This window comes from Tursiops truncatus, chromosome 14 (genome assembly GCF_011762595.2).
Source record: "Tursiops truncatus isolate mTurTru1 chromosome 14, mTurTru1.mat.Y, whole genome shotgun sequence".
NCBI classification, from domain to species: Eukaryota; Metazoa; Chordata; class Mammalia; order Artiodactyla; family Delphinidae; genus Tursiops; species Tursiops truncatus.
In genome coordinates this window covers 43,947,643-43,974,373 of record NC_047047.1, presented here as the reverse complement: position 1 = coordinate 43,974,373, position 26,731 = coordinate 43,947,643, and the positions used below count along the sequence as shown (strand labels likewise).

General features: G+C 40.0%; 1 protein-coding gene and 1 long non-coding RNA gene across 6 annotated transcripts in view; one reads left to right on the top strand and one right to left on the bottom strand.

Annotated features, from left to right (window-relative positions):
- Nucleotides 1-253: 253 nt before the first annotated feature.
- Nucleotides 254-8,223, bottom strand: LOC141276336 (uncharacterized). Of its 2 annotated transcripts, none has more exons than XR_012325698.1 (3): nt 7,763-8,223; nt 5,114-6,880; nt 254-2,126 (listed from the first exon to the last, which is right to left on the bottom strand). It is a non-coding gene; the product is annotated as an uncharacterized lncRNA (long non-coding RNA). The 2 variants fall into 2 exon arrangements; XR_012325699.1 differs by lacking the exon at nt 7,763-8,223 and having other exon boundaries at nt 254-1,185; nt 2,082-2,126; nt 5,114-7,386.
- SPTBN1 (spectrin beta, non-erythrocytic 1) overlaps nt 7,588-26,731 on the top strand; it is a 195,987-nt gene continuing 176,843 nt past the window's right edge. For 2 of the 4 annotated variants that reach the window (XM_019942659.3, XM_073791367.1), the window contains exon 1: nt 7,588-7,724. The gene's annotated coding sequence lies outside the window, so the exon portion shown is untranslated. Of the gene's footprint in view, nt 7,725-8,289; nt 8,436-10,539; nt 10,604-26,731 lie in introns of those variants that run through there. The other 2 variants (XM_033838552.2, XM_033838551.2) reach the window with 2 other exon arrangements.

The window sequence follows — 26,731 nt, the reverse complement described above, 5'->3', positions numbered from 1 at the left end:
TCACCTTGGAGTTCTTGCTTTGTGGCATTTTCCAAATTCTAGGTGCTTTTCTTCTGTTTTCCCAAACCTAAATAGTCAGAATGCCAATGACTGAGGTCCCCATTGACAATGTCAGAAACAGGGTTGTCCAATAGAATTGTAAGGTGAGCCACATACATAATTTTAAAATTTTGCAATAGTTTTACTTGAAAAAAATAAAATAGAAATGGTGAAAATAATTTTTAAAATGTTTTATTTAATCCATTATACCCAAGATAATATCATTGCAATGTATAATTGACATTTTACAAATTGAGGTATTTCACATTCTTTTTTTCTAAACTAAGTCTTTGAATTTGGTGTGCATATAGAGTTCATAAAATTTACAGTTAGAACAAGTAGTTTCAAATACCCAAGTTGTTCTAAACATACTTAAAAATTGTCTAATAACTAAACCAAGATCAATGTTAAAATTTGTTAATTAAAATTAAAAATTCAGGTTTTCTGTCACTCCAGCCACATTTCAACTGCTCACTACCAGATGTGGCCTGGTGGCTACTGTATTGGACAATGCAGGTTGGAACAATGAAGAAAAGTGCACGTTGTTATATGGAGAGCCATCACACTCTGAGCTTTTCCCCTCCTCATTCTCAACTGCTACTTACCAAAGGGAGATTCCAGAAAATTCTTTTAAAAAATTTCTACTTTGGTTTCAACAATAAGAACTCAGATCACTTTTATATTTCTGTAGTGGAATAATGAGAATCAAGCTGCCTGAAAATATGCAAGTGGAATAATTAGCTTATATCTGAGAGGTAAATTGTGATAAACCCTTTCGCAAGAGGAGCATGTAGGAAAAGTTTTTTTTTTTTAACATTATTTTCTTTATTTTTTTGGCCGCACTGGGTCTTGGTTACGGCACACGGGATCTTTACTGAGGCACAAGGGGTCTTTCGTTGCGGTGCACAGTCTCTTCATTGAGGCTCTGGGGCTTCTCTCTAGTTGTGGAGTGCGGGCTCCAGGACACATGGGCTCTGTAGTTTGCGGCACGTGGGCTCTCTCATTGAGGCTCGCAATCTCAGTAGTTGTGGCGCACGGGCTTAGTTGCCTCACGGCATGTGGGATCTTAGTTCCCTGAACAGGGATTGAACCCGAGTCCCCTGCATTGAAAGGCGGATTCTTTACCATTGGACCACCAGGGAAGTCCTGGAAAGTTTTAAAGAACATGCAAAAGTCCGTTTACCTGATGTGACAAGTGGTTGGTTGGTTATGAAAAAATGATGTTAAATGACAAACTAATAAAAAAAAGATTTTCAATCTTGAATTGCATTTTTAAAATTGAGATGAAATTCACATAACATAAAGTTATCCATTTTAAAGCAACCATTTCAGTGGTATTTAATATATTCAATATGTTATGCAATTACCGCCTCTATCTAAACATTTTCATGACTCCAAAATAAAACCCCATACTCATTAAGCAGTTATACCCCATTCTCACACAGCCCCTCACTCCAGCCCCTGGCAACCACAATCTGTTTTCTATCTCTATGGATCTACCCATTCTGGATACTTCATATAAATGGAATCATACAATATGTGACTTTTGTGTTTGGCTTTTTTCACATTATGCTGTGTACATATGCTAAGTGTACAATGTACTCATACATTGTAGAATGTATCAGTGCTTCGTTCCTTTCATGGCTGAGTAGTATTCCATTGTATATATCTATCACAGTTTGTTTATCCATCAATGGATGGACATTTGCGTTGTTTCCGCCTTTTGGCTATTGTGAAGAGTGCTACTATGAACATTTGTGCACGTGTTTTGAGTACCTGTTTTCAGTTCTTTTGGGAATATAGCTAGGAGTGGAATTGCTGTATTGTATGGTAATTCTATTTAACTTTTTGAAGGACTGCCAAACTGTTTTCCACAGCAGCTGTACCACTTTGTATTCCCACCAACAGTGCATGAGGATTCCAATTCCTCCACATTCTTGCCAATACTAGTTATTTTCTGCTGTTCCCCCAGTTTTGTTGACATATAATTGACATACAGCACTGTATAGGTTTAAGGTATACAGCATAATGATTTGACTTACATTTATTGTGAAATGATTACAAGTTTAGTTAACATCCATCATCTCCTATAAATACAAAATAAAAGAAAAACAATTTTTTTCCTTATGATAAGAACTCTTAGGATTTACTGTCTCAGCAACTTTCACATATATCATACAGCAGTGTTAACTGTTGTCTTTGTGTTGTACATTATTTATCTTATAACTGGAAATTTGTACCTCTTGACTATGTTGTCCACCCTCTCCTCCACCCCCAACATCTCTGGTAACCACAAATCTGATCTCTTCCATTTTCTTGTTTTACTTTTTTTTTTTTTAATTAAAGCTACCCTAGTGGGTTGCATTTCCCTAATGACTAATGATATTGAACATATTTTCACGTGTTTGTTGATCACTTGAATATCTTCTTTGGAGAAAATTCTATTCAACTCTTTTGCTTATTTTTGAATGGGGTTGTCTTTTTGTTGTTGAGTTGTGAGTTCTTTATATATTCTGAATACTAGACCCTTATCAGATGTATGATTTGCAAATATTTTCTCCTATTCTGTATATTTTTTCACTTTCTTGATACTGTCTTTTGATGGACAAAAGTTTTAAATTTTGATGAAGTCCAATTTGTCTATTTTTGTTGTTGTTGTTCATGTTTTTGGTGTCATATCTAATGATTCATTGCCTAATTCTTGGAGCACATTTCAAAAGAAAAATAAAATTATAGCTGTATATCTGGAAAAAGACAAAGTTTTGTTTTACTTGAAACATAAATTTATATTCACCTGTTAATCTGTTGAAAAACAAAGTGTTTCTCTGAACATGTTTACTGAGTGAAAGGTCACTTCTCTTTTGCAAAAGCCACAGCTGTTTGATACACATTTTTGTCTTCTTTTAAGTTGATTAAGAACTTAGAGACACCTGCAAAGCAACCTGTCTCCTAATAGTTCAAGGTTTTTATAATTTCCACCCTTTCTAATTTTTTACTGTTAGCTTGACCATGCATAATTTGATGGCAATATTTTTAGCCTTTCTTGAGACATTTCAAAAATACTCATATTTAATTGGTGTATGTAATGCTTAATTATAATAAGCATAATTATTAGGTATAATAAGTATAACTGGCATAAACAAATTTGGGGACAAACACATCTGCCTTGGGAAATATATAACACAACTGGTAGGAGCTGAAATACACAGATGTAGAAGAGTATAGTCTACCAGCAGAGTATGTTTGTTGTGCCTTAGACATCAGTGTGCTTACAACACAGAGCGAGTGAACAGTGTCATCCAACAAGTGGGCTAAGTGAAGAATCATTAAGAGAACGTCTACTCTACTATTCCAGAGGTTTACATTCAGAATTACTTTAAGAACTTTAAAAAACCTGTGGTAACATATACATAATATTTACCATTTTAACCATTTTAAAATGTACAGTTCAATGGCATTAGTTCAGTCACACTGTTGTGCAACCATCACCGCCACCCATCCCTAGAACTTTTTTTCATCTTGCAAAGAGAATTACTTTTTAATAATTAACATGCAATGCCCAGGCATACAGCTCTGATATACTAGCTTCCAAGTAGATATCATTGGCACTTAGTAGCTGTGTAAACTTGGACAACTCAACCTACCCATGTCTCAGTTTTATCGTTTGTAAAATGGGGTTGATATCTACCTCACAGAACTCACAAAAGGACAAGATAGTATGGCATTTGCTAAAGCACTTTAAAAACTGTTAAGCATTTTATAGTTGCTACTTATGATCATTATTATTGTTAACAGAAAAATTTGAAGAAACTTTATAGAAAGCTGAGACTATTCTGATCATGTTACAAATATTATTTCTAAATATTTACATTACCATATAGTCAGATTGATCATCATACATATGTTTTACTTGCTTATTGATTGACTGTACCCCCTACTACGATGGAAGATTCATGAAGGCAGTGATTTTTTACTGTTTTGCCCACTGCTCTATTTCAGAGCCTAGAACAGATTAAGGCATACATATTTCTTGAATAATGGAAAGAATGAATTATTTTATTCAGCAGTAAGTGTGTTATTGGTGCTCAAAAAGTATTCATTCACGGTAATGACAGTTTAAACATGTAAGTCTTTAGGTGTCCCCAGTGCAAAATTAATATGTGTAAATCACCAAATGGAACATTTCTAATATGAGGAGACTTCCCAGACTAGTTCAAGGTTAAAAGGAAGTCAGGTTTAAGAATATTAGAAATGAAAAACGTTATTCAAGTTTTCAAAATGTGTCCTGATTTTAAAATTTTAGAGTACTATTATTATAATAAAAGATGGGCTTTCTTTTTTTTTCTTAATTTTTATTGTGGTAAAATATATATAACTTAGCATTTATAATCTGAATTATTATTTTAGTTATAAAATATTGGCTATATTCCCCACGTTCTACAATATATCCCTAGCTTATTTTATACATAATAGTTTGTATGTATATGGGTATTAATTGTGTTAATATAACCAAGGAAATAGTTAAGGTACCATTCTCTCTTTTCTAAATAAAACAGGTAGTGGCAGACAACACTATTGCTCATTCATATCTGATTTCAAGTGTAGCCACATGACTTGCTTTGGCAAATGAAATGTGAGTGGAGGAAACCTTGTGTCATTTCTGGGCAGAAGTATTTAGTTGCTGGTACTTAACCCTCCATTACATTCTTCCCTTGCAATGGATATCGTGGGAGTACCCATTGACATGAAGGTACCATAGTATTAAAGTATTCTGAAATGTTGAGCTGACACTTGGAAGACAGGTTCCCCGGAGAGTCTCTTGGAACCACAGTTGCTTTGTATAAGCAACAAATTAGTTTTTGTTGATTTGGAAAGTGCATATTATACTGAGATTTGGGAACTAGGTGTTATCGTAACACAGTCTATGGTGTTATCATAACAGTCTATAGTGACTAATGCATGTTGACAAGATTTTCCCCTAAATTTTGAATGGAAAGTTAAAATAACTATTTATATCTCTAAAATTTTGTAATAAAGTATTATTTCTATGGGAGACAAAGCCATATATATTCACATGGTTTTAAAAATGGAGAGTAGAATGTTACAGACAGGAAACCAAGGAGTTTAACGTTCCTTTAAATCAACCTTGATTCTAATGTGAGGATAAACTTCAGCAAAGTTGCTTCTGAGATATTTGGGAATAATCCTCTTGAGTTACCATCATTATTGCCTAAAGTTTTTTCTTTTTCTAGGTTCTTTCTTTCCACAGAGATATGTGTCTTCTCCAATAATCTCTCCAGATTTAGACTTTTTTTGTTTTTTTTTGACTTGTTAATTTTTCTTGGTCAGTGATACACTGGGGTCTCCTGGGTGATGCTTCCCCCGGCCCCCTGCTCCCCCGCCAAAAGGTAAGAATTTGAATTGCTAGTCAGGTATTTATAGTGAAACTATGAATCCTTGTCTTTCACATGTTTGGAATACTTACTGCCACTTTACTAAAGTATCTTGCTAAAGTTATGTGTGGCTTTCCTTTTTGAAGGAAAATTTTAAAACTAAGTGGGAGTGGAATGGGGTAGGGGAGGTGACTCATGCATCAAATGCAGATTTATTCCAGTACTGTTATCTGTGATAAAGGAAGCAGTTAAGAGTCACAATTGCAGAATAACATTGAAAGAATTTAAACAGGCATTTCTCAGCACTGCCATTGTTTTCTTTGGTATTTCATTAACACTGTAGGTGGGGAGGTGCTGGGGGCTCTGGCACAAAATAAGTGAAAGGGAAACAACTTTTATTTCTAGTGGGTTTCCAGCATTACCTGACAAGGGCAGCCACATACATGTTGATTCTGTTCAACAAATATTTTTTGAGTACCTTTTAAATGCCTGCTATGTACTAGCAGTGAACAGAGAACCCTGCCTTTTGAGAGTTCACCAGGCTGTGTTGATCAACCTTGTGAGAAAAATGTTAAATCATTTGCCTTCCTCAATTTTTTTCATATAGATCAAATATAAACTTTGATCAAACATTCAAACTGATGGCGAAAGCCTAAAAGGAAGAATCATCTTCACTTTGCGGAGACGATTTTGTTTAGTTTTATTTTAAACTATTCATGAAAAATACATACAAAAATATAAATCCATCATGTCTACTGATTTGAGACATAAGCACGATCCTAGCTATTTGACTATTATCATCATCATTATTTATTTTTTGAAAAAATTTTTATTCTGGTATTGAGGGTCAGATCTTTAGGAGAAAAGCCTTAGGGCTTTTTTTTTTTTTTTAAACAACGGAGAAGGCCCCTCTTCCCTCTGAAGGCTTACAGTGCCGCTTTGGGCACTTACAGAGCACGGAGAAAGTCAGTTTCTCCAGGCTGTTTAAAAGAGCGTTTCTATTCGTGGTCCTGGTGATGACACCATCTTTTCTCCTCAACAGTGGCAGTTCCAGAATTTCTACATAGCTTCGGGTATTGCCAGGGTAGGCAAGCTGGTTGAGAATCGGCTCTAGCACTTGCCAAGTCTCCCGGAAACGTCCCGTGTCCATCTCACGGTACATAGGTAGGAGGAGAACTCAAGCCCTCAGGCCATCGAGTCCCCACTTCCTAGGAGTGGCTCGGGAAGGGCACCCGAATCAGGCTAAAGTGAGCCGGCGTTAGGGCGAGAGAGGCAAGAGTTGCGCGAACCACTTGTAGGGCCTATTACCAGCTACCCCGAGGGAAAGGGTGAAAAATCACTCATAAAGGAGGAAAATCTTGACTTCGCCGAGGAACAACCGCCTTCCCTCCATCGCCCAGGTTTCCCATGGAGAGGTCACCACCGGTCTTCATCAGGCTGGGCAGAACCTGTAAGGCATCACCACCTAGAACTAAAACTAAACCACCAAACGACTCTACAAAGCCTCCCTCAACACGCTCTCTCCATTGCGTTCCAAACGCAAACATCGGGGGCAAAAGGAGGCTGCACGAGTCACGTAGAAAATTAGGCTGCCCTTTTCCATGGCGATAATCGAATTAGCCTCAAATTAAACATGAAATTGGCCCTTGCCGGCCGTGGGGACAAAGCCCCCATTGTCCCTTGGCTCGGACAGCGCGGCGGCGGTGCCCACCCTGCCCAGGCCAGCCCCGGCCAGTCCCCGCGGCAGGGGACAAGGTCGGCGCTGGGCCAGGGCAGAGGCTGCGCGGGGAAAGCGTGGACGCGCCCGAGGTTCGGGTCGCGCGCGGAGCAGGCGCCGGGTGGGCGGCTGCGGGACTCGCGGCGAGCGCGGAGGGCTGGCGGGAGTGGGAAACCGAGGAGGGAGGAGCGCGGCAGAGCAGAGGAGGGTGTGCGGGAGAGAGCGCGCGCGCACCCGGCGCCTGCCCGCGTCCGCGCGCTCCCTCTCCCCGCCCCTCGCCCCCTCCCTGCAGCTCCCTCCCCTCCTCCCCCCGCCCCGCGCTCCCGCCCAACCCCCGGAATCAGTGCAGCTGTTGCCGAGCAGGCTGCGGATTCCTCCAGTCCCTCCCTCTGCCGCCTCTCCGCCCGGAGCGAGCGCGCGCAGCCCCGCGCAGCAGCGCCCACCGGTCCCGTCCTGTGAGCCCCGGCCCCAGCCGCGGACAGCCCCGCGGAGTCGCCTCCCGGCCCACCCGCCCGGCCGCCGAGGAGCGGGAGGAGGACGGGACCCCGGCGCCCCCACCCCCCTATCCGCGGGAGGTAGGTAGGGGGCCTGAGGCAGGAAGATGCCAACTCACTGGGGCTGTCTCCCGGGCTGGCTCCTGGGCGGCGGGAGGAGGGGCGCGGGCCCAGGCCGGGAGGACGCGGCTGTCCCGCCTTTGCCCTGCGCCCGGGGAGCGGGGTGGGGGCGGGGAAGCTGTACAGCCCGGGCAGTGGCGTCGCGGGGAGCCGGGTCTCCAGTGGCTTCTGAGTACGCGGGCTGTGCGGGGCGGGGGGCGGCGGGCGGTGGGCTCCGCAGTGAGGCGGTCGCAGAGCAGCCGTGCGCACCGCGGCCGCCCAGCCTCATCCGTGGACGCATTGGGGCCGATTCCTTCCCCGCCTCCGCCGCCTCCTCCCTCCAGCCGGGCGCAGCGGCCCCCGGCGCGAGGGTGGTTGCGAAGTGGGCAGACGGGAGGGTGTATTTTCGGGTGCCCTCTCTCTAGCCCCGGCTGGTGGCGAGCGGGGGCGGTGTTGACAGGGCCGGGCTCTGCGCGTAACGGTACGGGGGATGCGGCCAGGCGTGGTCCCGGCTGCGCCGCGCTGCAGCTGAAACGGAGGCGGCGTCCCGGCGCCCCCACCCCCGCCCATCCTCGCGCCCGCCCCCCGCCCTCCCTGCCGTCCCCGCTCTCCCAGGGCTGGGCGGGAGCCGCCTCGGGTCGCGGAGCCGCCGCTGCGCCCGCTCTTCAGCTCCTGCCACCCTCTCTTCAACAGGTTTGTGCCAGCGCGGGGACCCTCCGGGCTTGCCTTTGGGGTAGTGGGCTGGAAGCCCCTCTGGTCATCAGCCCTCACACCACGCCCGCGGCCCTCTTTTTGGGGGGAGCCTTCCCTTTGTTTTTGTGATAGGAAAGATGCCAAGTGCCTGCCGTCAGATGGGGAGGGGGAGTGTTGTGGGCATCGGTACACAAACCGTGTCCGTTATTTTTCCAGTCAAAAGCTGGGCCAGATAGTAAGTGAGGAGAGGGCGAGTATGGGGGTGCTTCGGCGAAGGAGAAAAATGGATTCGGCGGGGTTTATCTGGACGGGGATGTGATTTTTTTGGCAAGATGGATGGCTCACGGTGCCCTCGCCGTGATGCAGCACAATGCAGCAGTATCGCAGCCTCCCCTGGTTCTCGCTGGCGGGGCTTGGCAAGGCCACTCGGCGCCTGCGGCCCCCGCCGGGCCCCACCCAGGCCCAGGGCTGCCCTTGGCCGAGACCCGGAGCTACTTCTACCTTGTCATGCAGCTTCAGCGGGATGTGGCGTCGGGAGGACCAGGTCACCTAGTTGTGAGGTGGGGGAGTCTTCTCTTTGGGTAACCCCCTCCTGCCTAGTCTGTTGGGCCCTGCTGGGATGAAGGGGTGTCCTGCAGTGCTAATGCGGGCAGAGGGAGTCGGCCTGCGGCTGCGGACCGGAATCTGATCTCCGACCGAGGGACCTGAGCCGTAGGGAGGGGCTGGCGGGAGGACCGGGCCCAGTGGTGTGCGGAGGCAGTGGTGCAGTCTGTACTGGGAGTCGCAGCGTCTTTTCACCCGTAATCCGTAAACCACAGCCCAACTCTCCATCTATTTCATCATGTGTGAAAGTTGATGTTTATTATTTGGTGCTTTACAGCTACGACATTACGGTACCTCTGTCTTTGATCAATACTAAGAGTATGAATTTTTCCTGTAGGAAACCATTTTTTGAAATGAAACCATTGATATATTTTAGTTCATATGTCCCTGAGACATTTTAAAAAATATTAACATTCAGTAAATTGTTTTAAAAAGAACTTATATATGTTTTTGATGGCTGGTAAATGATTTCTTTAACCTGTATTTGCTTTGTTTTCATTGTTTGCGTTTTCTGTAATAGAATACAATTACATATTCGGACTCTTTATTAAGGATTATTTGGTAAATGTGTCGTGGTTGATGGTAAATTGGTATTCAGATTGGCTTTGATAGCCAAGTTAAGTCTCCAGTCATGAATAATGGGATTGTGGTGGTAACTGACTGCATTTGTTTGTTTATATGTATGTGTAGTTTTTATATACATATATTTTGCAGATGTGGCTGGGGAGGGGATTGTGAAGGGCAGACCACCAGGGCCTGTGTAGCTGGTATCTGGTCAGAAGGAGATGTTCCAACATCTTCATCTATTTAGTCTGGGGTAGTACCCGAGGAATTTCCCTTCTAAATGCCACTTCTACAGTTCAATGTGGGATGGTAAATGGGATACATTTCAGATTTCACCCCAGGCTCTTCTAGAATGTATAGGTGAAAAAGGGGATTTCAGTATGTTAACTGGAAGGGAAGATCAGTGTTTCAAAGCAAGGTGTGTCTGCTTTTATTTTTTAAATCTCTAATGAGCCCAAGTTAGTGGCATTTGATTTTATGTGGCTCTGCAGGATAGAATTGGCTGCAGAGTGTGTGGTTTATGTGCATTATTTTCAGGGCCATTAAAATGTAGAATTGTTTAGATTTGGGCTAAACCTTTGTGCTGGTTGTATAAAATCATGTTGCATTCTGATGTTTGGGAGTATTCCTTCCATGGATTATCCAGACATTTTGGATTTATTGTGTTGTAAGAAAATACCCTGTGTTGATGTCACAGGAGGTTTAGCTGTTCTGACTTACCAGGTGCAGAATTCTGTTAGGTTAAGCTCTTTGTAACTCTGTTTTCTCTGGATGGACCAAAACTTTCATCAGAGAGAATGAATGAGAAGTACTGGGGCAGGGCAGAAACTGCTGTCACTTGGATGTCTTCTGATGTGCAGGCTTTCGGTAAAGAGCATCTCTCAGATGAGAGTAGTAACAACTGTCTGTGATGTTGCAGGAGCAAGCGACAAGACCTCACTCTACTAGTGACACATCCTTAGCAGAGACTTGGCATTGGCAGAGTTTCCTTGGAAGAGTATGTGAGTGGTTATTTTGTCTTGCTGTATGAAAGTATGACTTTACGTGTAGAAGTACTATTTTGAGATGGGAGGATTTTACTACTTCTAAACAAACATAGGCCTGATGAGTGGAAATTATTCGGTGTGGTTTTTGTTGAGATAATAAGCTTTTCGTTTTAACAGCATATTCTTAGAATTTTAAAGCCCAACATATATATTTTTTACATGCAGTGATGGGATGCTCCTTTAATTATGTGGGCCCCCCCCCACCAACATCTGCATGATAATCAGGCCTTAATTAATGTTTTGTGAATATCTTTATGGTAGTCCTGGTTTCTTCCTTTGAGACTTTTGGGAATGTAAACCGTTCTTCCATAAGGAAAGGGCTAATCCCCCTGCTGGAAAAGCTATTTCTCTAGGTCTGTGCAGGTGAGTAAAACCTCTCCTGGAGTTCTCTTGTAAGTTTTCAGTCTTTGCTGTTTCTCAAAGCACCTTTTCTTTGCAAAAGACCTAGTTTAGTACTCTTGATTTTTTTCTGATAACAAGTATCCTGTATCCAAGTTTTTATAGTGTAGGAATAACATCATCAATCTCTACTTTGGGGGAAAATGAAACGGTCTCAATTAGATACTCTCATATTTCTATTTTTAAACATCACCAGAGAAGGCATTTTCATGATGTCTCTTGCTACCATAGTGAGGTGAGGTTCGTGGACCAGCAACATCAGGACAGGATCACTTACCAAGTGGGAGCTTGTTGTATATGTAAATTCTTAGAGGCTCAGTCCTTTCCAATCAAAATTTGCATTTTAACATGACCCCTAAGTGGTCTGTATGGACATTAAACTGAGAAACTGCTGTACTCTTTCAGCTAAAAGACCTCCATATCAAAATGTTCTTACTAGTATCTTTTGTCTTTTGCGGAAGTATCAGCATATTTTTTCCCCTTACATCACTAAGAAATTGATGCATGCATTGTAAGTTATTTAATACAGAAATATTAAATAAATATTTAATTTAAAGTTCTATAATCTTTAGGTGGAAGAGCTTTATTTACTGTGTTTATTTAGATTAATCATTTTTTTATGATCTTTGCTAAAACACCTCTAAAGTTGAAAAAACAATCTCCCCCCACCCCCCAGAAGAAGGCATTAGTTTTCAGATAGCAGAACTGGAGTCCAGGAAGCTAAACCCCTGAGCATAGGGTCCCCTCTACTACCTCTGCTCTCCTCTGGCATCTTGTTCTCTGTCATCAGCTATTTTTCCTGGTGTATTCAATATCCTGACCTTCTGGTCCCTTTTTTCCCCTTAAAGTTGTTTTTTATTAAGTGATTTGTATATACAAAACAATGCTCATAAAAGATATGTTACAGAATCACAAACCAATGAACACTCAGGCAGCCACCACTTAGTTCAAGAAGAAGAGCCTATTATACATTCAGAGTCTCCTCTGTGCCCCTCTGTCATCCCATCTGAAGCAACCACGGTCCTGAATTTTGTGTTTATCATTCCCTTGCTCTTCTTTATGGGCTATCCTTTTAAAAATTCTTATTTATTTTATATGTTTCAGAACTTTATATAAATGAAATTACACTTTACATATTTTTCTGTGACTTGTCCTTTCAGATTAACATATTCCCGAGACTCATTCATTTTGTTGCTGTAGTTCATTCATTTTCACTGCTGTGTAGTATTCCACCATGGCTTAGTTATTCTTTCTACTGTAGATGGAGATTTGGATTGATTTTAGTTTTTTGTTTTTCTTTTGCTATTATAAAAGGGCTGCTATGAATGGGTCTTCTACATGTCTTTTATTATGTATGTGGGGATACATGCACATGCACACAAACATATTATTTGTTTTTCTCTCTCTCAGGAATGAAATTTGCTGGCTCATAGTGTATATGCATCATCAACCATACTAGATAATGCCAAACCTTATAGATAATGCCAAAGAGATTGTATTGATTATATTCCTACTAGAAGTGTACAGATGTTATAGTTTTTCCACAACCTTGCCAAACTTCAAAATGTTGTCCAGTCATATTTGTGAAATGTTATCTCATTGTGCTTTTTATTTGCAATTTCCCTGATTATTGAGATTAAGTATATATTTATAGTATTGACCTTTTGGGTTCCCTCTTCTGTTAAGTCCCTGTTTAGTCTTTTGTCTGTATGTCTTTTAGATATTTTTCTTATTGATTGATTTAATGTAGATTGCCTAATAATCCCTTGTGGATTATATGTGTTGCAAAAACTACCTCCCAGTTTGTGGTTTTTTTTTTTTAAACTCTTTGTGATTTATTTTGATCAACAGTCACTCGTAATTTCAGTAGAGTCATAATCAAGTTTTTGTCCTTTAAGGTCTGTAAGGATGATTACGTTGTAGAAAATTTTTCCTTGGTTTGGAAAGAGCTTGGGTTTTAGAGTCAAACAGATCTGGGCTCAAATCCTAATGCTATTGTATACCAGCGATGTGGTCACATCTAGGTCCTTGGGTTAGTTCATTACTCTTGGAATCATGATTTCCTCATCAGTAAAGTTGAAATAATAATACTTCCTCATACAGTTGTGAGATAGCAGTGTACAGTGCTAGGCACATAGTAGGCGTTCAGCTGATAACAGTTCCATTCCTTTCTCTTTGGACTACCCAAGCTATACAAGCCACTGACCCCTCTTGGAGTGCTTTCTTAAAACTACCTTAACATTTTTATGTCAAAAGAGCTGTTATTCTTTTATTTTTAAAAATTCTGTGTTACCAATGGAATTTTTATATTGATTAACAGAGGCTGCTCAAGACCACTTAGTGGAGACCCTTTGTCAGTTCATTTTCCCGTTCTTGAAAGTAGTATAATTATAGTTCTTTTACCAAGAAACATTTATATGAACGTTATTCCTTTGCTGCTACTCTAAGATTACTTTGCAGTATGGTTTTTAATGTAGTAAATAACTATTGGGTACCTCCTGTAGCCAAGGCTTGTCATTGGGTTAGGATGATGGTGGTGTGGGCTGGCTTAAAGCTGAATAAGAATTAGCTCCTGAATCCAAGGACTTTATACTCCTAATGTATAGAATATACTCTATATGTACACGGAAGATAAAGATCTTTTACTGACCAGGTGTGTGACTTCAGCAAGCCATTAATCTTTCTGGTCTCAGATCTAAATTTATCAAATGAAAAACTTAGATGAAACCCTAGTGGGGGTTAAAACCTGGCACATGGGCACCACTCCCTGTGTCCCTGGGAGGCATAGAAAATCAATCAGGGCACTCTTTCTGCAGAGCTGAGATGGGGCCCCAGGAACACCCTCAATACAGTGTTTGAGCCAGGAACTGCCAACTGATCGGATCTTAGGTTTCAAGATCCCGTACACCTAAAATTCTGTGGTGGTATTTGAGTAACACAGCGCTTCGGCAGTTGTTCAAAACACAGTGGAACAGGAAGAAACTAGAAGCAAGGAGACAGGAAAGAGGTGATGGTGAAGGTCCAGAGATTAAGGGAGCAAGTGATGGTGGAGGCTGAGAGAATGAGGAGGAGGGGAGAGATGGGAGAAAGGTGGTGAAGACCCAATGCTTTGCTGACAGTTTGCATGGTGACTGGATGGGAGTGGTCCTGAGTGGATGAGGAGCTAAAATAAAGGGTTCAGGTTTGAATAATGACAAAGAGCATGGTTGTCACCATGATGACGGAAGTAGACAGGTTAAGGGGAAGAGTGGATATCTGGTTGGGAAGAGAATCAGTTTTGTGTTTAAACATGTTGAATTTGAGGTTCTGGCAGAACCCTTCGTGGAGATAATACTCAAGAAGTTGAAGGAGACAGGTCAGGGCTAGGGTGGCTGAGGAGAGGCTGTTGGGTGCAGGAGTCCCGAGCCTTAGGCTCTGGAATTACTCCACCTTGTCACTCCATGCACTGGCTGATTGACCTTGGGCAAGCTGCGTTGACCTCTCTGTGAGCCTCAGTATCTTCATCTGCAAAATGGTGGTATGACAGTTTCTGTCACAAAGGATTATGAAAGCTAAGTGGGATAATCCAGTGCCATCACAATACGTTTTAACTATCATAAAACGTGGAATTTTTGCTTAGTGTGTCTCACTTTTATGCTTCCTTTCAAATAATTTGATTTATTCAGAAAAGGTACATTCCAGTAAACAATACCATCATGCAGATAAATAATGCTAAGTCTATATTAAACTTGTCCCTATGTCTAATTAGTAGGAAAAGCAAACATGATTAATACTTATTTTTAATAAATGAGAAAACGCCAAAACCCTAGTGCTTAGGGAAAGGATAGGAACAGTTTGTAAAAGAAGATAGCATAGAAGCCAATAACCGTATTCAATTGTTCAAACCCACCAGTGATATGAAATAAGAACTAAAACAATTAGATTAACTTTCCACTTAAATTGGTAGGTAATGCTCTCTGGGATGCTGTGGGTTTGGGCCTCTGCATCACCTGTTGGGAGAATATTTGGATTAATACAAACTGAGTGGAAAACAGGGGGTCCTGTATATATAACAGAAAACTTAAATGTTTATGCCTTTTGGGCTGAAATTCCCCTTGTAGTTCTGTAATCTAAAGAAAGAATTAAAAGTAAGGACAGACTTTTAGGCAGGGATTTTCTTAGCAATATTAACAGTGGAAAAGCAAATGTGGCATAGTCAAGTAAATCATGGCACAGGCATAGTATGGAATTCAATGTACTGCTTAAAATAACGGTTAGAGTATTACTGAAAAGGGAAAAAGCTAACAATATAATATTCAGTGGAAGTATCTGTATGCAAAGCTGTACAATATGGTATAACTCCAGTTTTGTTATATTAAAGACTGGAAGGAAATACATTAAAATATTAATGGTTTGCTTTGGATGGTGGGTTGATGGGTGATTTCCTTTCTTATATGAAAGGAAATTCCTATGACTTAATGTTTCTCATTTGGAGTTTTGAAATATTTTACAAATAGAGAAGAGTACAGTAAATAATATAATAGACTACTATGAGGATCATTTTTTAAGTAATAAAAAAAGCAATCAACCATTTAGTTTTTAAAAAAGAAATGAAAAAAGTAAGCCTGGCCAATTGTAGATTATCGTTAGGGGATGGTTTAAGATTCCCAAGGGTTGTCATATCTGTCCTCTGCACTTATCTAGAGCAGTGGGAAAACATCAGCATCTGTAAGTCACCTTCTGAAGGGTGTGGATCTGAGAGGGGTAGAGCATTCAGATGTAATGGAATGATAGCTTGACACCACTAATCTGGGTCAGCTTAAAGAGTGGGGAAGAAGAGGTTTCTTTATTGTTTCCAAACTGCACACTTGTGTGATGAGAGCAGTGGAATTCTGTGACGTATTAGTTCTCACTTGTAGAAGCCCAAACACTGCTGCTGGAACTAATTTTGTAACCATTAGACCATCAGGTTTCATTGGTATTGGTCAGAAATGTAGATAAAATTACAAGTGAAATACCATATGCTAACACATATATATGGAATCTAAAAAAAAAAAAAAAGGGTTCTAAAGAACCTAGGGGCAGGACAGGAATGAAGACTCAGATGTAGAGAATGGACTTGAGGACACGGAGAGCGGGAAAGGTAAGCTGGGATGAAGTTAAGAGAGTGGCATGGACATATATACACTACCAAATGTAAAATAGATAGCTAGTGGGAAGCAGCCGCATAGCACAGGGAGATCAGCTCGGTGCTTTGTGACCACCTGGATGGGTGGGATAGGGAGGGTGGGAGGGAGACGCAAGAGGGAGGGGGTATGAGGATATATGTATACGTAGAGCTGATTCACTTTGTTATACAGCAGAAACTAACACAGCATTGTAAAGCAATTATACTCCAATGAAGATGTTAAAAAAAAATTCTGAGTGAAAATTTTAAAATAAAAATGACTCCAGATTTAGATTACTTCCAATTAATGGTTTCTCAGCATTTGGGAATATTCAGGATAAGAGTGGGAGGAATGAATTTTAATTTCTTATGAAAAATTCTTATATGTTATATATGACATTTATGTATGCATATAATGATATCTATTTTATCTATTACATAAATGAGAAAGAGAGATGTGTGTGATTGAGAAAGCTCCACCATGAAGGGAGACAAAGGGCTATTTTAAGACTTTTTAAGTGGGGAATTTTATAGAGATGGTATTTTGAAGGAAGGTGAATCCCAGGAATGAGTCACTTTGTCCTTAGCCGGTGAGGGAAATGTTTGAGAGGAAATAGTACTTTCTGTTTTATGGTCCACGTCCTCAACTGTATTGGTACTTTGTAAAATGTAGCTTATAAAAATGAACTAATTTACTTTCAGGAATTTTGTATTTTTTCTGCCATGAACTTTAAATGGTTGATTGAGAAGGGGTTCAGGTGAAGTGTGCTTTGAGATATGAAAGTAAGATGTTATAACTTCAAGATTGCTTTAAAATTGGCCCTTGTATATAGGCATCATAATTCGATTCTTAGTGAACTCTAAAGAGCCATTTGACAGCTCCTTGCTGGTTCTGATCTTTAACATATAAACTTGAAGCCGTTCCTTAGGCAGTAAAATCTGTATGAGAATATAACTACGAATTGTTTACTCAACAGATGAAATAGGATGAAATTTAGAATGACATATAAATAGAATTTATTCTTTTGAAATATATATGTTCAGTGTTTAATTTGTATAATTAAATATGTCTCTGCTTAGTAAGTTCATTAGCCTAACAGTGGTTTATCTCTGGGTGATGGGATTGTGGAGGAGTTCTAATTTCATCTCTCCATATATTCCAAATTTTTTGAAAATACTTACCAATAAACTTTTGATCTTTATTAAAAATATTCTAACACTCACCATAACAAACGTCATTTTAGCTGGATAAAAACTAATGAGTGAAATGATTAATCAGCTAAATATACCCTCTGCTGTTCAATTTTTTTTCTACCAGGGCTTTCAGAAAGGCAGCATTAATAGTACTGAAGGTGTAAAGAACGCCAAAGTTTTGAAAAGATTTTTCCATTCCTCATTTAAATGTGCAGTTTGTTAGAGCCTTGCCATTTCCGTGGAGTGTGGGAAAAGATGTAGAAACTGGGCCACAAGGGAGCCTGACAGAAGCATCATCCGGGCGGAGACCAGCCTCAAATGGCTACTGCCTTCGGTTCTGGATGAAATCTCTTGTTGTTTCCCTACCCTCTTGGATGGCTGTTTCAGGGATAATTTTTGTCCTGGTGTGTTTGCTTCAAGGCCAAATCTAAATGTTCAAGGGCTACACATTTTTCCGGAATGTTCTTCACCAGCTGTACAGAGTCTTTGGGGTGGGATAATGCATATTTTTATCACGGTCTAGGGCTTTCCCCCCCCCACCTTTTATCTTATTTAAAGGGGAAGAAAAACCTAGATTATTCCCCAAGACAATACTTATTATTTTTCTCTGTGATGTTTAAACATTTTCCATTGTATTTTTTAACCTGTAGCATAGGAGTGCTTTTATAGGGAGAACAATCATCTTAAAAGTTAAAAATGTTCATTTTCTTCACCTTTTAGAATCCCTGAATTTTTTACAGTGTCTGCTACTATATACAGTATGTCAGGTTTTTTCTGAATAGTTTATGTAGAATATATACTTTCAAAAAGGTATAAATTAGCATAAAATCATCATAATGTAACAATTTCAAAATAATATTTATTACCAAAATAATAAATATTGTAGAGCATATGGAAAATAAAAATGAACACAAAGAAGAAAATTAAAGTCACTGACCCCATTCAGTGACCCCAGAGACATGCAGTTATCATTTTGATGTTTGTCTTTTAAACCTTTTTTCCCTCTGTACATATTTGTTCGTCTCATGAATAAGGGTCAGTCCTCAAATCTCAAGCTAAAGATGTAAAGTTTTCATAGTCTGAATAATCCCTCAATGTTTATCACCCTTCCAGTTGGTACACGTAGCATGACAGAACATAATATCTTATTACTACTGGCCATATTTAAAACTGTGGCTTATGAATACTGTCGGTTTCCTTGAGTTGTTTCAGTGGCGGGGTGTTAAGGAAAAGGCAAAGATTGAGAGAACCCCAGATTTGCTTATTGTAGATACTTCTCTTCTTTAAAAAAATTGTTTTATAGTGGAAAAGTACCAGAAATTAAGCTATCATTAGATAATGTGTGTTTTCTATTTGTTTTGAGAGGAATTCCCGTCAGAGTTGCATTAATTCCCTTGAGAGACATCTCCGTATGCTTCGGACAACATCTGATTTTACTTTTGTCTTCAGATTTCAGAGTCTTTGGAACCAGCTACCCTATAAAGTGTTGCAAATGGAATGGATGTGGTTATTATAATCTTGGTTTTAAATGTAATAAATTTTACTGGGCTGGGTTTGGTTGTAATTGTTGAAAGCATACAGTATAGCTCAGCTTTCCTAGGGTATTTGTATCAGCTGAACTCTTTAAAATTCTGTCTTCGGATCCGGGATCTATTTCAGGGAGAAAAAGCAATATACGTGTTCGATTATGCAAACCAGTTTCTTACGCCGTGGGACCTCAGATGGTTGGATGGGATGCAGGTGACTTGCTGGCACGTCTTTGTTGCCTTAATTCTAGTATAGTTGGCCTCTTCCTGAAGAAGGTGCTAAAATGGTTTCTTCATGTGTTGAGGGAAAGAGGGAGTGGCAAGAGGGGAGAAATACCCTTTCGTTGGAAGAGAAAGAAAGCCCTTGCCAGCAATTTCTGTGAGGTACTTTGTGGTTGTTACTGGTCTCACTTGGGTTGGTTGGCCACAAGGAAAAATGGCAAATGACCTTCTTCCCAGGTTTAAACACTAAGGCCAGTGGTGGCTCCTTGCACAGTTTAGAGGGGAAATCTGAGCTGGGCCTGGTGATGGATGGAGCTGGGCTGGGTGATGGATGGAGCAGGGCTGGGTGATGGAGCTCAGGTGCACTATGTGGACTTCCTCTCTCCAAATGAGGGATTGTTCAGAAACTCCCAACCTGGTGGGAGTCATTCTCTTTGAGGGTGGCCAAAACCCATCAAGGGAAATGTTTGATGGTTAATGTGCCTGGGCTGACTGAAGCCTGGAGTAGGGAGGGATCTCAGCTTGACCTACAGGCAGCTGCAAACGTTGAGTCTTGGCACCTGGGGAGGCACCGAGCTGAGGCAGTGCCCAGAGTCTGGTCCCGGTGCCCCAGGTTAGGAAGAGCAAGAGGCTTGAACGTAGCCTTATCTGGACCTTTGACTGGATGAGCACACCTGTCTCTATTTTAGGAGGCGAGTGGTTAGAGGTATCAGTCGGGTAACTTCTCTGAAAGGGGCCTGGTCCTTCTCACAGCGAGGTTGACAACTCTGTGCTGCCAGCTGTCCTTAAATACCTGACTTATCTCCTGGGGCGGAGTCGAAGAAGCACCCTGATCCTGGAGCAGAGACATTTGTGTGCCATTTGAGCAGAAGAGAAACCAGTGCACACTTTGTGTTTTATTCTTTAAGGTAGGTTTTTTTGTTTTGGGGGGGCGTTTTTTGGTCTGTTTGTTTTTAAATTAACACCCACTGCCAGAAGAATTCCTGAATTTCCCTGATAATCAGGATGATTTCTCATTTTGAAAGGCTTGTTTTGCTTTTTAAGTATGTGTTCCTGACATTAAGAACATCAGCTTTCATCCTAGTTCTAAAAATCTTTGATTCAGAAAGGGTGAAAGTTTAGACAGCGGGCTAATTTATTGTCTTGTTCCTGAGGAAGACTGTTCTTGTCTGTCGGTTGAATTTTATGTATATTGATATATATAAATATATATATATATATATATTTCCAGTTCTGAAGAATGATTTTGTTAGTGTATGTTTGCATGAATATTTTATTCTTAATTATAATATATCTTCCTTTGGACTATACCCTTGTTAAAGGAAACGTTCACATGAAATAAATATATCTTTAGTGGGTCGTGCTTGAGAACTGCTTCTCAGTCCTCTCAACTTTTGAAGTCAGTAGTTTTTTAATGTAAAGAGTGTATCGATAGCTGGCCCATCACTGGAATGTTGTGCAGCTGTGCAGACCATGAGGCGCAAATGTGCTAATTAAATATATTTTTTTAGCAAGAATGGAATGTAACAGCATGTGGTTAACCATTCCAGTTTGTTTTTGAAGAGGACTTTTTTTTTTTGGCCAAATATTAACAATTAGTACATTGACTTAGAGGACGTAATGCTATGTTAAATCGTTCTTTTCACGGAGGTAATGGGACTCATTAAATCCTGAGATTATCCTTTAAAATACACCCTGATTAATAATCTGCCTCAAAATGTAGGCAGTGGCTGCATGACTAGGGTCTAGCATCTGTAGTCGGGATTTGATCTTGTTTTTTTCCCTCTGTATCAGTTCTCCTTCCTTGGTTGGTGAGTATTCAGCCGTTCTCTGGGCACTGACACACAGCATTTCCTCCCAGTTTGAACGGTATTCTGATACTTGTTTTGGGGACCCATGTGAATTGGATCATTTGGATTAAGCTGCATCCACACAGATGGTGCTCTGATTTTTTTTTTTTAGTCAGACATTGTTCAAAGTGAACGGATGGGAATAAATGGCAGGTTGGTTGTGTAATGTGGCAACATCTTACTTAGTGTGTCTTTAGAGATAAGTGGGGTGAGATTCCAGCAAGGCTGTGCATAAAAAAAATTAGAATGTGTTGGAGAACTGCCAAGAGATTGGGAGCAAGCTGTGTGACAAGCACTGATGCAGCTTTGTCCTGTCTTAAAATAGCTACAGTTTAACAAAATATCTTGAAACTTGTCATTTCACTTGAGCAAAGAATTGGAATAGAGGTGGTGGCTTTCCTCTTTAGCAAGGTTTATTTTTATTTATTTATCTTTTTGTTCCAGTAATCTTAAATCTTGTGACTATATGGAGGAAAACACTTCTGTGTAATATCAAATCTTGCATGGTTTCACCTGGACTAATGAGTAACGCGTTCTCCCAGACTTCACGTGGAGGTTCCCCTGCCCCACCTACTCCACTCACTGCAAAATATGCAGTCTTTGTGGTTTGAATGAAAATTGGGGCCCTGAAGGTTTAAAAAAAAAGTCCTATATTTTATAAATCTGACTGTCATTTGTATATGAATTATTGATGGTTGGATGCCCAAACATTGTAGAAGCAGAATAAAAGGCATTTGGTTACTGTCATGCAAAATCTTATTTTTTTCTTTGCTTACTCACTTTTTGACTTCGTGTCATTGGCCATTTGTCTGCAGTACTTGATTCTTGTGTGTAATTGGTTTACTTCCTGACTGTGGTCTTTCAAAATTGTTTTTAATTGCAAGGCTTGTTTTTTTTAAGTCAGCATGGTAGAAACAAGGGGGGGCGGGGCTGTGCAGTCTTTAGGAGGAGTCCTGTGCGGGGCGCTGGGAGCCTGATGGGGACATGAACAGTGCCGGTGGGGTTGGTGGCTTGGGTGGCTGGGTGGAGGCAGGGGCTGCCTGTGGGGATAATCCAAAGAGTTTGGGTTCTGTGAAGATGAAATCTTTAAAAATGCAGTGTTTGGATTACTGAGTGGAACTCAAATAAGAACAGAGGATTTAGATATTAACTATAACAGGAAAACAGTGAGTGAACCTTTATCTTAAAGCGCTTATATGCAAACCAAGTTCCTAGTAAGAATTTTCTGAAAGTTGGTATTAACGGATATCTTAATTATCCTCTAATTTAAAGTGTGTTAGAAGTTTGGACTTGGACTAATTGCAATAATTTTATAGCTTTTTAGAGTGCCCCGCAAATGGCTTTGTTTCTTTTGTTTTGCTGTCTGCAGATCTATAATATTTTGAATTTTGCTTTGCCACTTTTTGTATCTTACATATGTTTCAGAGGGCTTCTCCTTGTATGGAAACTATTTCTGGCTCTATGTAAGTGCCTCATACAGAGATTTATAGTTTATAATTATTAGGTCTTTGGCCAGTAAAGTTAAGGTTACTTTTCTAGGTGTGTTTTCAGAATCTGTAAAAAACATTTTGTTTTTTTTTTACAACATGAGGAATATTTTGTAGAAAATGTGGAGATACTTAGCTTCTCAGAAGTATTGATCTTTTTCATTCTTAAATGGCAAATGACTTCTCTATGTGGTATGGTTGATGTATTGGAAAATTTCTTTATGATTTCCTAAACTTTTAAAATTACGCTTCTGCCTTTCCCTTCTTTTACACATTCCCTGTTTTTTAAAACATACTCTTGGATAGCCATGTTGGTAAGTTGAATTCAGAAGGTGTGAACTGTGAGCCAGAGCCACCAACCAGTTCCCTTTTTACTTAACACACCATTATCTGATCTGCTTGTGAAACTTGATTTGGGGTTATTTTCATCTCAGACCATTCTTTTAATCTTGCAAGAGAGTTCAGTCATTCAGTGTAAGCAGTGAAAAGCAGGCAAAAAGTAAAATATTTGTCCCTTTTCTGGATTATTGTCTAAATTAGAAAATCATTCATTTTAATTTTATACATGCATACAGCATAGTATCTCTGTTTGTATGCCTTGTATTGCCACAAGCTTATAAGACTAGGAACAAATAAGGTTAGCATTTAAAATATTCCAGACATAAAAATTTACCGAATTTGCTTATATATGTTGGGGGACACACAGAACAGACCCAGGGTTTTAATTGGCTCTTTGTGCCGGGTGAAGGCAGATGGAAACGTTACAGAAATCTGCTGCAGATGGCAGTGGGGTGGACTGGTCAGGACCACATGGAAGTTCATACCAGGGGTAGGTGGAGCAGTGAGTTGGTTTATGAAATGCTAGCTGTCTTAGATGTTTCTACAGCTGTTGTCAGCTAGCTGAAAATAAATTGAACTTGTTAAAATGGTAAGAGTTTTGCTGTCTGAATAGGTTTAGATAAAATATTGCCTCAGATGCCTATAAAGATGTCTATTGTTAACATTGTTATTATAACAGAAAAAAAATTGGTAATAACCCAAGTGTCCATCGTTGGTAGGTTAGAGGAAGAAATATTATGGAGGCAGTACAATATAGTGGTTAAGAGTGCTCACCCAGGGGCTGCCTGGGTCTGGATCCCGACTCTCCCATGGATTCACTTTGTGACCTTGGGCAAGTCATTAACCCTACTCTGTCTCAGTTTCCTCATCTGTAAGATGGGCACAATTGTAAAACAGGCCTTAGAGAGTTATTGTCGGGATTAAATATGTTAATGTAAGTAAAGTGATTAGTCTAATACTTGGCAAATATATAACTATTAGTTATTATTCTACTGATAAAAATATTATTATTATTGAAAACCTAATAACATAGAAAAGTTTTTAATATAAGGGGAAAAAAGCAGAACACAGGATTATATAAATGGTATGATCTCAACTATGTACAAAAACAAAGAAAAAGAGATAAGAAAATACTCCAAATATTAATTTTGGGAGAGAGTGGTAGGATTACTTGTGATTTTTATTTTTGTCTCCATGCTTTTTTGTATTTTCCAGTGTTCTACAATCAGTACGTCTTACTTTTATAATTTGAAAAGATAAACTTTTTTTGGAAAAGTGAATATTATCCTTTGCAAGCAATTAGTATGTTAATTATAAGAACATCCTGTTTATTCTTTAAAAGCTCCAGGTCTTCCATTTGGCCAAAGTTTGCCCCCTTTTGATTCTACAATACTTTCATATTCTTACAAAGTGCATTAGAGTAATGACACTCCAAACTATTTTTTAAAAAATTTCATAGTTCAGGTGTTTCTACTAATTCAGACTAATGGTGTAATAAAAAGAATGTAGACAGGTGTAGTTATATGAAAGCTGTTTATTAGTGGTATGATCTTACACAAATTATGTAATAGAGTTTTGGTTTTCTCATGTGAAAGGGAGATGATGCCAACAGTTATCATCTACCAACTATCACAGTGTCAAGATTAAAAGCAGCAATCTGTACACTTTGTTTCTCAGGGTCTGGCACATTATAGGTGCTCGGTAAGTGTTGTTGCTACCCTCGCTGCCCACCCGTGCCAACAAACTAAACTGCAAACAGGCTAAGCTTGGCCACTTCAAATAGTCGATACCATGGCATTTTAGTTTTAGCTCACTCATCTCTAGATCTTTAAGATTCTGTAGACCAAAGTGGCCTTCTTAAAGATGCATTCTTGTATGCTTATTCTGCTATCCATCTCCCCGTCCTTCAAATATTTCTCTCTCTATATTTATTTTGTCCCTTCAATTTATATTGTCACTTTAGTCAATTTGTATTCATTTATTTAAGAAAATTTACCTCCATAGCATATCAAGCAGGTTAAGCTGGTGCTGCAGTAACAAACATCTCCAAAATCTCAGTGGCTTAAACCCACAGAAGTGCATTCCTCATTCATATTTTATGTCCATCATAGGATGGCAAGGGGCTCTCCCCCATGATTTTCTCCCTTAGGAACTCTGGCTGATATAAGTCAGTGGCCAGAACTAGTCACACGACCTTGCCCAGCTGCAGCGGGGAGCAGGCAAGTGTAATCTACCCATGTGACCGGAAAGAGAAGAGACTGGCTATTATGAGCATTAGAAGTTTCTGAGCAAACGTAGATGATGGTATAGGTAATATGGTCTAACTTGGCATTTCTTCTCAAGTTTTTTGAAGTACTAGTTTTGCAGTATGTTAACATGTGTTATTTAAAAGAATGCTAGGTGAAGTAAAATGTAATAGGTCTCTTTAGTGAGGGACTTCTCAGAGCCTTTGTAAACCGATAGGCATTGTAGAGGGGAGAGTGATGTATGTCGTTTCCCAAATTTAGCTGACTTTGGAATTCTTTTTTTTTTTTTCATAGCCTCTCTTAGGCCAGGGTTTCATAGAATATGCTTTGGGATGCCCTAGTCTAGTCTGTTCTCATACAAAGCAAAACTATTAGAATCACGTTTTAATTATTACATATGCTGGGAAGAAGCTTTGTTTTTATTGTTTGCTAGAAGAATTGATTATTTGAAGAGTCTGGTTTCTGCGATTATGAATCAAATTGCAGGCAACGTTGTTTTAAAATTTTAGTCATTGGTTACATGCCTGTGTTGAATCCATGGGATTTTGTCTTCATTTAGTCGCTTTTGTGTTCTAAACTAACCACTGAAAAGAGAGAGGTAAACAAACCAGGACCGCACATCTTTGTGGTGATAAAAGACTAAATTGGTTTGAGCAGATGGCCCAAACACATATAATTGTTTATTGGTTTCTGCATTTTTCTTGATTCTCTCTGACCTTCCATAACAAATTTTCTAGAAGTTTTGACGTTACTGAAATGAGGGCTCTGATAAGGAGCAGAGGGACAACTTTTGTCAAGAGGTATTACTTATTTCTCTGCCAGAAGGCTTTGGATTTAAACGTGATGTTTGTTGCCAGGGATTTATGCCTGCATATGTAACAAATCTCAATATGGAAGTTTTCACTGAAATGTGGCTGTAAACTTCATGCAGTAAAGCTTTAGGTGAGAAGGTAAAGTGCTTCTCCTGTTTCATAACTATGCATGAGTAGAACTTTATCATGACTAACTCCCAGACCTTTGAGCTTACGGCTTTTTTTGTTAAGTGATGAATTCAGTTTCTGTGAAAAATAATGTGAAATCCAGGCTGAGAATTCAGTTTTCATTTTCTGTCTTGTTTTTTTCCTTTGTGAGCGAAAAGACGTGAAGGGCCATTGCTGTTACGTGACAGGAAACATACTTTTAAACTATCGGTTAAATCAGCAGCCCCAATCCCGCCCCTTTCCCACTGCTTTTATAATCAGGACCTGACCAGCAGTAAACTTGCCTTGTGAAGGTGACTTGTGAGGATTTGAGGCAGGAAAAAACCTTCTTTGGAGCCATGGTTCCTAGTTTTGTCCTTTTTGTTGATTTTAGTGTCATTGTAGAAGAAGCATTCGTGACCCATCACAAAAATAAACAGTAAAAAACATTTTTCACATGGCCTGGGGATGACAGGAGTCAAACTTAGTATATCAAGGAGTGTGACAGACATGAGGATATCACTGTTCACCGCAGGGCTGCTTCTGGGCCAGGTCACAGGACTGTTGTCTTTCAAAGGTCTTTCAGGTGTTCGACCACCTCAGATGCTTGTGTTGGCTTTCAGTAAAGGTAGCTTTGGTGTAAGTCTGCTTTTGAGAGAGGAGCATTGATTTCCTCACCTTTGGGGACCTGGAGTGGTGTCCTTCCGTGGACCAC